This window comes from Mirounga angustirostris, unplaced genomic scaffold, assembly GCF_029215605.1.
Source record: "Mirounga angustirostris isolate CCGP_5_RB_7025 unplaced genomic scaffold, mMirAng1.0.hap1 SCAF_15, whole genome shotgun sequence".
Classification (NCBI taxonomy): domain Eukaryota; kingdom Metazoa; phylum Chordata; class Mammalia; order Carnivora; family Phocidae; genus Mirounga; species Mirounga angustirostris.
The window spans coordinates 16,259,169-16,273,253 of NW_026991723.1; positions in this window are offsets into that span (position 1 = coordinate 16,259,169).

The following is a 14,085-nucleotide window of genomic DNA, read 5'->3' on the forward strand; positions in this document are numbered from 1 at the left end:
CCAGGATAGGAAAGGATGCGACAACAAAAGGCACACGAATTTTGCAAGGAGATTGAAGACCTTGCCAGTTGCAAACAGAATGAATCTTGTTGTACCTTCAGTGCAAGCAATAGCAGTCATTGAACATTGCAACCACAGACTAAAGTCCTCACACCTGAACCAGAAAAATAGCCATAAAAGAGGAAATATATTAATTCTTAGAGGTATTTTGAAAATTTTTATTAACAAAAATCATTCAATCTTGGAAAGAAAAAATGATGGTCTAAAATGATACTACCATGAGAGACTATGGACTCTGAGAAACAAACTGAGGGTTCTAGAGGGGAGGGGGATGGGGGGATGGGTTAGCCTGGTGATGGGTATTAAAGAGGGCACGTACTGAATGGAGGAGTGGGTGTTATACGCAAACAACAAATCATGGAACACTACATCAGAAACTAATGATGTAATGTATGGTGATTAACGTAACATAATAAAAAAAAAAGAAAAGAAAATGATACTACTGCAAGTATAAAAAGGGTTGAAAAATTATTTTTGTAATGGAGTACTCTAATAAATACATTGGCTTTGTAGGCCATACAAGCTCTGTTGCTATTATGCTATTGTAGCAATATATAAAGGAATGAATGTGGCTGTGTTCCAATAAAACTCTGTTTACAAAAACAGACTATGGCCCAGATTTGGCCCTAGGCTATAGTTTACCAAATCTTGAACTAGAATGTAAACATACTCTTCTGTGTATGACCATACTCTGACATGTTTCTCTAATAATTCAGTGGAATAGTTTTGTGTTTCCTACAAAATTGTAAGCTCTATCAGATTAAAAAAACTACATTTTGCCTTCTATTACCAGTATTATAAGCAAATTATATAATTATCATCTAAAGCATAGTTCTACCAATTGTTCATAGGAAGCACTTCATAAATATTTAACTTTAGCTTTCCCACCAGTATAATACTGCTATTTTTTTAACTTTTAGTGACTTCTTTATTGAGTCTTACAGCAAAGATTAATATAATACTAATTTTAAAGTGGGGGGCAGGATTCATCTCCAGATGAAATAGAGTAGCTTTTTACAAGTCAGTAATTACATTGAAAATATTTTTTAAATCTGGATTTAAAAAAAATACAGCTGTCCCAAAGCCAGTACTTAAGGGACATACAGTTCAGAGAGAAGGAAATGGTAGAGTAGCAAAGAGGTGAGCTGATACTTTATGTGAGCTACTTTTCTGCTCAAGGCATTTCTGTATTTTTTTTGTGCAAGTGAAAGGATGACATTCTGGGAAGCAGGGCACTACTAAGAGGCAGAAAAGCCAGAAGAGCTTTTGATATTTTCACAGGGCTTAGGAGATAAAACTTAAAGTTCAGGACTTTCACAGCAGCTAGCATGTATGGAGCAAAAATTCAAAAGGGAAGGGAAATGCAATGAATTGGGTCCAGCACTCAACAGTGTTTAACTTGAGTATCTGTTGAACTCTTTAACTGCACTAGGAAAGAAGCTAAGAAACCAAATAGAAAGGCTCTGAAAAACAAAGATAATTTTCAGCAGTCTCAGTGAAGAGAAAAAAAACAAAGAAACAATTAGACATGAGAATAGAGATCCTATTAAACATGCCAGTCCCAAAGTTTGGAATTCAAGAAAACTACATCTTAGCAGTGGAGACAAACCAAAGGTAGATCGAATTTTATAAAAACTGTAATTTAGCCTCCACTCAGTCCCAAAGTAAAATAAAGTGATCTGACTTCATTCAAGCTCTCTATGAGTGAGTAGGATGAATGGTCTCCAGGGGAAAATGTCATCATCCATAGCTATTATAATTTTCATACAGAATATCCAGTATTTAATACAAAATTATTAGGCTTATCAAGACAAAGGGCCAAGAGAAAAAACAGACAATAGAAACAGACACATAGCACAATTCAAATTTCAGAGTTATGAAACATGTACCTCAAGTGTGATTAATATGCACAAGGACATTAACAAGATGTAAAAATTCATAAGCAACTATAACCTATACAGTGGAATCAAATGTAAACCCAACAATTGAATTTAAGAAATAATGGATGGGCTTACTAATAAAAGGGACAACTCACACAAGAATGTTTGTAATCTAGAAAGCAGAATAGTAAAAAATAACCAAGATAAAGCATAGAAAGCAAAGGATATAGAATATATGTAAAAAGAATGTCAGTGACATATGGGATATTATGAAAAGGTCTAAGATACTTGTAACTGGAAACACAAAATATGAGGAGTAAGAATAAGAGGCTGAAGCAGTATTTGAAGAAATAATGAACAGCAATAGTCCAGAACTTATGAAAGAATTAAGACACAGATTTGAAAAATAAAACACTAAAAAGAATAAATGGAAAGAACTAGGCACAACATAAAATTCTTGAAAGTCAAATACAAGGAGAAAAAGTTGCCAGAGTAAAAAGACAAATTACTTTTAAAGAAAGAAAGAAATTATAAAACTATCAACTGAACTCTCAGTAGAAACAATGGAAACAAAACATAAGTGAATGGTATGTTTTAAGTGTTAAAAGAAAATAACTACAGGCAGAGAGCTCTACTCTCTGTAAAAATACCAACCAAATGTGAAGTGAATAAAAAACTTGTGGGATATAAAGGAAGCAATTAGTAAAATGTTTGATATAATCCTGCATCTAACAAAATCGTATTTTGTAATTATGCTTGTAAATTGAACAATCCAATTAGAAGATTTATATTTCAAGACTGAGGTAGAAAACAAAACATGATTTTATGCCTTCTATAATAGACAAACCTTAAATATAAGAAGACCAAAAGATTGAAGGTTGAAGAATGGAAAAAAGCTATGCTGTACAAACACTGCAGAAGAAATCAATGCAGGGGTGCCTGAGTGGCTCATTCAGTTAAGTGTCTGACTCTTGATTTCAGCTCAGGTCATGATCTCAGGATTGTGAGATCAAGCCCCATGTTGGGCTCCGTGCTGGGTGTGGAGCCTACTTAAGATTCTCTCTTCCTCTCCCTCTGCCCCTCCCCCACTGCACACTCTCACACTGTCTCTCAAAAACTTAATTAATTAAATAATTTATAAAAAAAGTCAATGCAGCTATACTAAAAAAGGTAGTAACATTAATTAAAGTAGACTTTAATGCAAGAGGCATTATTAAAAAAATAGGTACTTCATAATGATAAAAAGACCAATACTAAGGAATATTTTAAAATGTTAATTTTATATGCACTGAAAATATAGCTACAAACATAAAGCAAAAAAATAAATAAATAAAAAAGAACTAAAAGAAGAAATAGCTACACAACCATAGTAGAAAATTGTAATTTATCTTTTTCAATAACTGAGAAACCAAGTAGACATTTAATCAGTAAAGATACATAAAATACAAACAGTATAAATTCAGCTCATTGACATGTATGAATATAGGGAATACTTCACAAAACTGCAGATTTCTTTTTTGTGAACAAAGTTTCACCATATGTTGGGCCATAAAGCATGTCTAACCAAATTTTATAAGATTAAAATAATATGTATTGTTATCTGACCTCAGTGGAATTAAACTAGAAATAAATAAAAAGGTAGAAAATATCTACATACTTAAAAATAGGGCAATATATTTCTAACTACTCTGTGGTTAAAGAAGAAATCACAACAAAAATTAGAGGATATTTTTAACTGAATGATAATGAAAATACAACATACTAGAATCTGTGGGATGCAACAAAAGCAGGGCTTAAAAACGAGTTTATAGTCTTTTTTTTTTTTAAGATTTTATTTATTTATTTGACAGAGAGATAGCGAGAGCAGGAACACAAGCAGGGGGAGTGGGAGAGGGAGAAGCAGGCTTCCTGCCGAGCAGGGAGCCCAATGTGAGACTCGATCCCAGGACCCTGGGATCATGACCTGAGCCAAAGGCAGACACTTAACAACTGAGCCACCCAGGCGCCCATGAGTTTATAGTCTTAAATGCATATATATTAGGTGAGAAAAAAAGTTAAAAATAATTTATCTAAGTAGTAGTTTCCAAAATTAGAAAAATCACAGTAAATTAAACCTAAACAAAGTAGAAGGAATAAAGTAATAGAAATGAGAAAAATAATGAAATAGAAAACAAATGTACAGTAAAGAAAAATCAGTTAACTCTGAAAAGATTACCAAAATTAATAGATCTTTAGCAATACTGATCAAGGGTTGGGGGAAGGGAAAGGAAGAATGGAAGGAGCAAACAAATGATGGAATGAAGGGAGGGAGGGAAGGAAGGAAGGAGGGAAGTTACACCAGTATCAATAATGAAGAAGCCCACAGATGGTGTCAACAGTAAATTTTTCTAATTATAGAAGATAGAAATTTTATCACTCTTACAGAATTTTTCTAACAAAGGGAAAAATAGCGATCACTTCCCAATTCATTCTGTAGAGCCAGTATAATAAAACCTAATAAGGATGTAATTTGAAAAAGATAATTATAAGCAAGTTTTTCTCATAAATACACATTTAAAAATATTAAACAATGTATCAGTAAATTCAGTCTAGTGATATCTTAAAAGGATGACTAAGCTGTAATTATTCCGTAAATGTAAGGTTGATTTAATCTTCAAAATGAACTAGTATTTCACCACATAAATCAATAAATAACATGAGCTATTGGACATCCCAATAAATGTAAAAACTGTATGTGATAAAATTCAACAATCATTTATAATTTAAAGTTTAGCAAATTAAAAGTAGATAGGAACTTCTTTAATCTGATTTTAAATTTTAAACCTACTATAAACATCATACATAGCTATGAAATATTAAGAGGTTTCTCAAGATTGGGAGTGAGGCAAAAATGACCTCAGTGACTACTTTTATTCAAGATTTCACTGCAACAGATTCTCCCTGGACACATTTAACTCAGGCCATTCAACTCCACCAACCTCCATTGTGCTACCTGGGATTCAGAAATACATCTGAATAGAGCTCTGAAAGTTACTTTATTTATTTATTTTTATTTTGATGACACAATTTAAAAACTAAACATAAAAAGCTAAGCTTTGCATATACTTCTGTAACATTTTATATCTTTTCAAAATTTTACTTTTGTTTTTAATTTAAATTTAATTAACATATAGTGCATTATTCGTTTCAGAGGTAGAGTTCAGTGATTCATCAGTCTTATATAATACCCAGTGTTCATCACCTCATGTGCCCTCCTTAATGTCCGTCACCCAGTTACCCCATCCCCCTGTCCCCTCAGCAACCCTTGGTTTGTTTCCTATGATTAAAAGTCTCTTATGGTTTGTCTCCCTCTCTCATTTCATCTGAATAAATCTGGTAAGTCTATCTGGTCCAGTGTGTCATTCAAGCCACTGTTCACTTGTAGATTTTCTGCTTTGATGATCTGTCTATTGCTGTAAGTGGACTGTTAACATCCCCTACTATATTTGTTTTATCATCAATGAGTTTCTTTATGTTTGTTCTTAATTGATTTATACATTTGCTGCTTCCAAGTTGGGAGCATATATATATTTATAATTGTTAGATCTTCTTGAAGGATAGACCCCTTAATTATGATATAATACTCTTCATCTCTTGTTAGTCGTTATTTTAAAATCTAGTTTGTCTGACATAAGTATGGCTACTCCAGCTTTCTTTTGACATCCATTAGCATGATAGATGGTTTTCCATCCCCTCACATTCAATCTGCAGGTGTAAAGTAGGCAGCATCTAGATGGGTCTTGTTTTTTTTATCCATTCTGATACCACTATAGCAATAGTAGAACAGAAACATTGAAGGTGGTTGTATGGAAATCATATTGTTATTCCACAGATCTGAGCTGCATAGTTCTGAACTTGTTTTATACGAAAAAAATTAAATGTCTGTCTTGTTTAAGCCATTGTTTTTAAGGATTCATCACTGTTTGTAGCAAACATAAAAGCTAAATGATACACTATTTGTGAAAATATGGTTCAAGATTTCTTATTAACCCAAAGAATATAAAACACTAATTCAAAAAGATATATGCACCCCTATGTTTATTGCAACATTATTTACAATTGCCAAATTATGGGAGCAGCCCAAGTGCCCATCAATAGATGAATGAATAAAGAAGAGTGATATATATGTGTCTGTGTGTGCATGTGTATGTATATATATATATATATATATATATATATATATATATATATATAAAATATATTATATCACTGGGTTATGATGAATAAAGAAGAGTGATATATGTGTGTGTGTATGAAATCATATGATGAATCATATATATAATGATAATTATATATGTAATGATGAATGAATAGATGAATGAATAAAGAAGAGTGGTATATGTGTGTATATGTATATGGAATATTATTCAGCCATATAAAAGAATGAAATCTTGCCATTTGTGGCAACATGGATGGATCTAGAGGGTATAATGCTAAGTGAAATAAATTAGAGAAAGACAAATACATGATTTCACTCCTATGTGGAATTTAAGAAACAAAACAAACAAACAAAAAAATGAGAGAAACAAAAAAACAGACTCTTAAATCTGGGGAACAAATTGGTGGTTACCAGAGGGGAGGAAGTGGGTGGGGAGATGGATGAAATAAAGGGAACTAAGAGTATACTTATGGTGATGAGCACTGAGTAATGTATAGAATTGTTGAATCACTATATCATACACCTGAAACTAATGTAACACTATGTTAATTATTATTTTGTTTTTTTAAGACTTTTATGACCAAGCTTTAAAAAATACTTCTTAACCAAGGTTGGTGGGCAGCACCAGTTGCTTAGTACACTGTCTTTTATGGTGCTAACAGAAAAGATACATTGAGAAAGTTCCCTTTGATTTTTTTTCCCCCATATTATACCACTAGGTTATGATCATCAAGAGTGGAACTGAAATTATTCCATTTAAATGATTATATACCTATAAAAGTTTTCCCTCACAGAAGCAGTCCTCTTTTTCAGACATCCCAGATGGGACTCTTTTCCTGGCAATTCAAGTCCCACAAGTGATTACCTCTGCCATAGGATATGTAGAATAAATAAAGGTTAAAAGGTCAGAGAAATGCGACCATATGTCCAAACATACTGCATGCGCTTTGGCAGAGGAATATAAATGTTAAGCGAGATCATAGAGTGCTTGCCAGAAAATTATATTTTAAAAAAAGAATAAAATAGCTCTTATCATTTGATAAGATAAGGGCAGCTTGACAGCAGTACCCCTGAAACTTGAAGAGTAAGTTTGGCCAGCATACCAAAGTACCTTACTATTACTGCCCCCTTCCTTGACACTCTAATGACCAGAAAGAAAAAATTCCTAAAACCTTGAAAACAAGAAACTAATATGTGTTTACAAGCATAGAATTCTAAAATCCCTCAAAAATAAAATAAATAAAATTCCTTTTTTTTTTTTGATGTTGATGAACCCGTTTTTGTAAAATAGTCCTTGGTGACTGCGGAGCATAATCCAAGGGATTCCATCAGACCTAAAAATATTCTTCCGTAGCTCTTTTTGGCTCATCATCAGCCAGGGCTATAGCTTCTCATAATCCTAGGAACAAACACCCAGTGTGATTTGTCCCAATCTGGCAGATCAGCTGGGCCAAAATAGACCTTAACAAACCAGTTCCTGATAGAAGATGAGTTTACAGGCTTTCTAAACCAAGACATTAGCAGTGGAGCTATAAGTGAGAAAATTTAGATTCCCCAAGTATTTTCAGTAAGAGAAAGAGAAATTAGGAAAACACTAGGTCAAGAATTCAGTTTTCTGGGAGGTAGTCACTTTGAAATCCTATGTCTCAATGAGTGAAGGGCCAAAGAAGAAATTACCTTTGAAAATGAGTGTGTGTGAGGTCTACTGAATGTTTCAATAGGGTAATAGTGTTCCTAAAGAAGGAATCCACTCTCAGTGGTAACCTACAGAGGATCAAACAAGAGGAAACTTGCATAATATAAAGAGAATTATATTGACATTCCAACAATTTCCCTTGCTATGACTCTAATCCCAAGGATGGCATTTGAATGACAGATAAAAGATGTTCCTGAATCAGTGTTGATGCTTTCTAATTCATTTCCTGGGAGATGTAAGACTATAATTTGAGAGGAGATCAGTCTGTTTAACTGAAGACCTTGTTTTCTAAGAAAGTAAAATATTCCAAGCAGAACACCTAGGAAATTAAAACTGACCTGTTTAAATATATATACATATATATATATATATATATATGTGTGTGTGTGTGTGTATATATATATGTGTGTGTATATATATTATATACACATACACTCTAGCCATATGTATATTTTTTTCTCTCTTTGTCTATACTCTATGTATATACTCTCCACTCCAGCCATATATATACTCTAGTCAGCTTCTCAGCATTCCTAATCAGAAAAGCCATATCTTCAGAAAACCTTTTCTTGATCTTGCCAGAAAAATGAGATGAAATATCCCATTAATAAATAGCTTGTAAATTGGCTCTTTTGAAAGTGGTGCTAGGATTTTGACTATTAATTACTTACAGAGCTATTTTTCCTGTGTAATGTTTAAGGTCAAATAACTCCTTATTCCTCAGAAGGCTTCAGTTGGGGACTTAACAGAAAGAGTCCCACACCAACCCCTGCATCATCTGCTTTTGCCTAGTGGCATAGAGTTGGCATAATTTATCCAAAGTCCAGTAATATTCTCTGGAGACAATTATGTTTTTAAATTATTTTTACTGTGAAAGTCATGCATGCAGAAGTTTAAAATATAATTAAAATCTCTTTCCCAATCTCCAGTCCATTCTCTAGGGATAATTACTCACTGTTAACAAATTCTGTTTCTAGATCTTCTGGCAGTTTCCAATATAATTTATTTAACATATGGGTGCTCTTATATCATGATTTGTCCACTTTGGATATTATCTACTGACAGTCCTTTAAAAGATAAAACATCTAGTACATTTAGACTCTTCCTCTACTTTGCAAGTTTTGTTTAGAATTGATTGATGATTAAACTTAAACTTAATAAATTGGGGCTTGTACTACTTGATTTAGTAAGCTTAAGACGGTATCTACTGACTTCCCACTTGGAAAGATTAGGGTTTTAACATCCTTAAACTTCCTTCCAATCTTCCTTTTTTCCAAATGTGCCACTTATAATACTATTTTTAAGTTGTCAAGATTCATATGTTTTATTCATCTCTAACAATAATAGTCTTCCATATTTTGTAAATGGTAAATCTAAAACTTAAAAACTAACATTTATAGCACTATGATTATATAAGCATTTCATATATAGTACACTCAAACATACATATAAGAAAGCTGCAATAATTATATAAAAAAGCTAAAATATTTGAAACAATGTGGTAGTTCATGGAATCCAAGATGTAGATCAAAGTAACAAGAGACAAAATCAAGACACATACCCAAATATTTTTCATACATTTTAAATATGTATATATGTGTGCATATATATATAATCAAAAATAACATGATTTCAAATATGTGAGGAAAAAAGTTTATATTATACATATGGTTTTGAAACCAGCTAACCTTTAAAAAAAAACAAAACATGGTAAATTACAACCCTACATCATACTTTACAGTAAAACAAAATTCAGATAGGGTAAAAATATAAATGTGAAAAATCAAAATGCAAAATTGTTCTAATATGTAAAAACATGGATAAATTTCAACTCTATTATGTTGACTAAGAAAATCAAGTTGTATAATAATAAGTACAATGTTCCATTTATGTGAAATTTAAAATTCAAAAATACATACTTTTATAAATGTAAAAATAAATAGTATGACTTTATCATATAGATAAGAAAAATACACACCAATTTCAGTAAAGTGATTCTATATAGATTGGGGAAAGACTGGAATCAAGGAGTACAAAAAGAAATTCAGTTGCCTTTAAAGGAAGGACATCTGAAACAAATTTGGCAGAATGTTAAATAACAATTTGACAAAATTGGGTAGTGGTTGCACACAAGTTCATATAATCTCTATACTGCTCTTAATGTTTGTAATAGTTCAAATAATAAACACTCTGAAAATATGATAATAAAAATAGCTAGTGTTAAGTCTTTTAATGCATTCCATCAGTATTCTAATTAACTTACCTATATTTTGTCACTTTCTACCATTTAATATAGAAACTATAATTTTCCACAGATTTTAAAATGAGGAAAATATAAAATAGGGATTAATTTCCCCAGGTGTAAACAGTCTTTGGTGGCTATCTGATGCCACAATCTGTACTATAAATTATAACATTCAATCAAATAGCCTTTCTATGAAACGTGTAAGAAAAGCTTTTCTAGACTTGACACAAAACTCAAAAACTGTGAAGAGAAAGATTGATATACTTTGATTGGGTAAAAATTTAAATTTCTGTGTGCCAAAATTACCACAAATAAATGACTAAAGGAAAAGTGGTTTTTTTTTAAGTCAGCTTTTTTTTGAGTTTTATACTATAAATTATTGTAATTTTAAGTGGATAGCCTGATGGATTTTGTCAACTGTAAGCCTTATCACCACCCCAACATTCGAGATCTATTTCCATTATTCCAGAAAGTTTCTTTGTCCCCATTCTCAGTTAATCATTCCTCCTTCCTGACCTCAGCCCTCACCCAGGCTCTAAACAGCTATTAATCTGCTTTTTGTTACTATAAATCAGATTAATCAATCTTTTCTAGATATACATGTAAATGGAATCATATACTCTTTTGTGTCTGGCTTTTTACCTTAAAATTTTTGGATTCAACCATGTTGTATATATCAGTAGTTCATTTATTTTTTTTACTGCAGATAGTATTTCACTATTATATCATGATTTCTTTATTCACTTGATGATGAACATTTGGGTTGTTTGAAATTTTCAGCTGTTACAAAGACATCTATCAGAAAGATTCCTGTACAAGGCCTTGTGTGAACATTTATTTTCATTTTGGTTTTTAGGTAAATATCTGGGGAGTAGAATGGCAGAGTGATATATTAGGAGTATATTTAGCTTTATAAGAAATGCCCAAACTATGATGAGCACAGGGTGTTGTATGTAAGTGATGAATCACTAAATTCTACTCCTGAAACTAATATTATACTATATGCTAACTAACTAGAATTTAAATAAAAATTTGTAGGAAAAAAAAGAAAGAAATGCCCAAACTGTTGAACAAGTTGAGCATATTTTCAAATATGTTGAACATATTTCCATGCACTTATTAGCCATTCATAGTTCTTTTTTGTGAAATGCTGGTTCAGAATTTTTGCCCATTTTTTAGTTGGGTGATTTGTCTTCTTGTTATTAAGTTGCAAGTATTCTTCATGTATTCCAGATAGAATTCCTTTGTCAGTATATACATAGAGAATATGTTCTTTCATTTGGAGAATGTTCTTTTCATTTTCTTAATTATGCCAATACCAAAACCATTACTGTAGTTTTTATAGTCTTGAAATCCCAATTTGTTCTTTTGAAAATCAGATGGATTTGTCTAGATTCTTTGACTTTTTTTTCTAAGATTTTATTTATTTGAGAGAGAGTGAGAACACGAACAGAGGGAGAAGCAGACTCCCCACTGTGCAGGGAAACCTGACGTAGGGCTCAAACTCAGGACCCCAGGATCATGACCTGAGTCAAAGGCAGGTGCTTAACTGACTGAGCCACCCAGGCACCCCCAGATCCTTTGACTTTTTAACATAAATTTTATAATCAGTTTTTTATTTTATCTATTTTTTAAAAGATTGCCAGGATTTTGATTGAGAATATATTGAATTTGTAGATCAATTTGGGCAGATTGGCATTTTGACAATATTGAACTTTCTGATACATTATCAAGATATATCACTCCATTTATTTAGACCTTCTTTCATTTCTCTCAGCAATAGTTTATACTTTTCAGTGTAGAGGTGTGACAAATACTTTGCTAAATTATTCCTAAGACTTTCTTCTTTCCATTATAAGTGATTTTTTTTTACATTTGAATTTCCAATTGTTTATTGCTAGTATGCAGTTAATTTTTATTTTTTGACCTTGTGTCTGCAAGTTTACACAATTCACTTACTAGTTTCAGTAGGTTTTTGTAGATTTCTTAGTATGATATTCAGTACAGGACTACAGAGAAAAGTGAGCATCCTTGCTTTGTCCCCAGTATTAGGGAGGAAGTGTTCAAAATCTCACCCCCAAGTGTGATGTTAGTTGTACATTTTTATAGATGCCCTTTATAAAAGTGAGCAAGTTTTCTAAATCTACTTAGCTGAGAGTTTTTATCATTAATGCATGTTAAATTTTGTTAACTACTTTTCCTTCATCTACTGGAATAAGCATATAGTTTTTATCCCTTTTTCTGTTAATGTGGTGAATTACATTGACTTATTTTATGAATTAACATTCAATTAACAAACAGTCCTACATTCCTGGGTTAAACCCTATTTAGTCCTGACATATTAAGCAGTCCATGATCTAGTTGGGGTTTATTGTGGCTCTTAAATTTGGATGTCCATTTTTTTCCTCAAACTTTGGAAAAATTTAACCATCATTTCTTCAAAAAAGCTTTCTGCCCATTTCTCTGTCTTCTTTTTTTTGAGACTCCCATAATGAGTATGTTGATCCACTTTATTGTCGCCTGTAAGCTTTTTTCACTTCCTTCTTTTTTTTTCTTTTTGTTCCTCTGACTTGATAACGTCCAGTGACCTATCATCTATTTCATTGATTTTTTCTTCCTGATTGAACAAGCCTGTTCTTGAACCTCTAAGTGAATTTTTCAATTCAGTTATTGTATTCTTCAGCTTCAGAATGTTTGTTTTTTTTATAGTTTCTGTATTTTTATTGATATTCTCCATTTGTTCATGTATTGTGCATGTGTGTCTAAATTGTTTATCTATTTTCTTTTAGCTCATTGAATGTTTTTAAGATGGCTATCTTCAGTTCTTCATCAGGTATTTCATATATCGTTTCTTTAGGGTAAGTTACTGGAGATTAATTTTGCTCCTTTGATTGAACTGATTCCTTTTCCTTATATGTCTTTTTTTGGTTTAAGGTTTGGTTTGGTTGGTTTTTGCTGGAATTTGGACATGTGAACAGACAGCCACTTGGCTTCATACAATTTGAAGAGACAGCCACTTGGCTTTATACAGGGAAGAGCTTCACTTTCAGCCTGGATAGAGATTTGGGAGACCTTAACCCTTTTGAGGGATGCATCTTGGCTTGTCTTTGGTACGTCATTTCTCAGACAGGTTTGCCAGTTTCTTGTCTTTTTTTTTTTTTTTTTCTTTAAGGTTTTATTCTCTTGCTCCCTCTGGTGTATATCTCTGGTACTACAGGTTCTCTGATGCAGCAACAAGCTGCTGAGTTCTTCGTTCTTAGTGGTCCCCAAACATCGAAAATATGCTGGTACTCCATCAGCACAATAAATTAAGCAGGACAGAAACTAGTCCATCAGACAGTTCCCTGGAAAGCTGAAATACTGGATGTATATCCCACTTTTCCTCTTTCCTTCCCAAGGAAAAATCTAAAAGTTTGTGTTTTCTCCTGATTGCCCCAAGCTGTGTTGGCTTGGGGAAGAGGCTGTCAGGGGTTAAACACAACAACTTTTTTTTTACCTGTTTCACTGCAGTTGTCCTTGGTTTTGTGCTTCCCTGGAGTATTGTGACTTCTTAACTGATTTCTTGAGTTTTCATAAAGACTTTTTGTGTCATATATTGCTGTTAACTCAGTGTCTCAGTGGGGGACCAAGTTCTCGGTCTTCCTGTTGTCTTTCTGACCACTCCTATTGTCATCATTCTTCAATGATATTTTCCCTGGTTATAGAATTCTATGCTGACAAGTTTATGTTTTAGCATTTTAAAGATATCATACTTACTTCTGGATTTAAGTTTCCAATAAGAAATATTCAGTTATTCTTAAGTTTGTTCCTCTGTACACAATGTGTCTTTTTTTTTTTTCTGGATGAGTTTCTCTTACTCATTGGTTCTTAGTAATTTTATTTTTAGATTTGTCAGTTTATCATTTTTATCACATTTGGAAACTATTTTAGCCATTATTTCCTCTAATTTTTTCCTGCCCTATTCTCTCTATTCTTTCTAAGAGTCTAATTGCAAGTGTATCTTCTA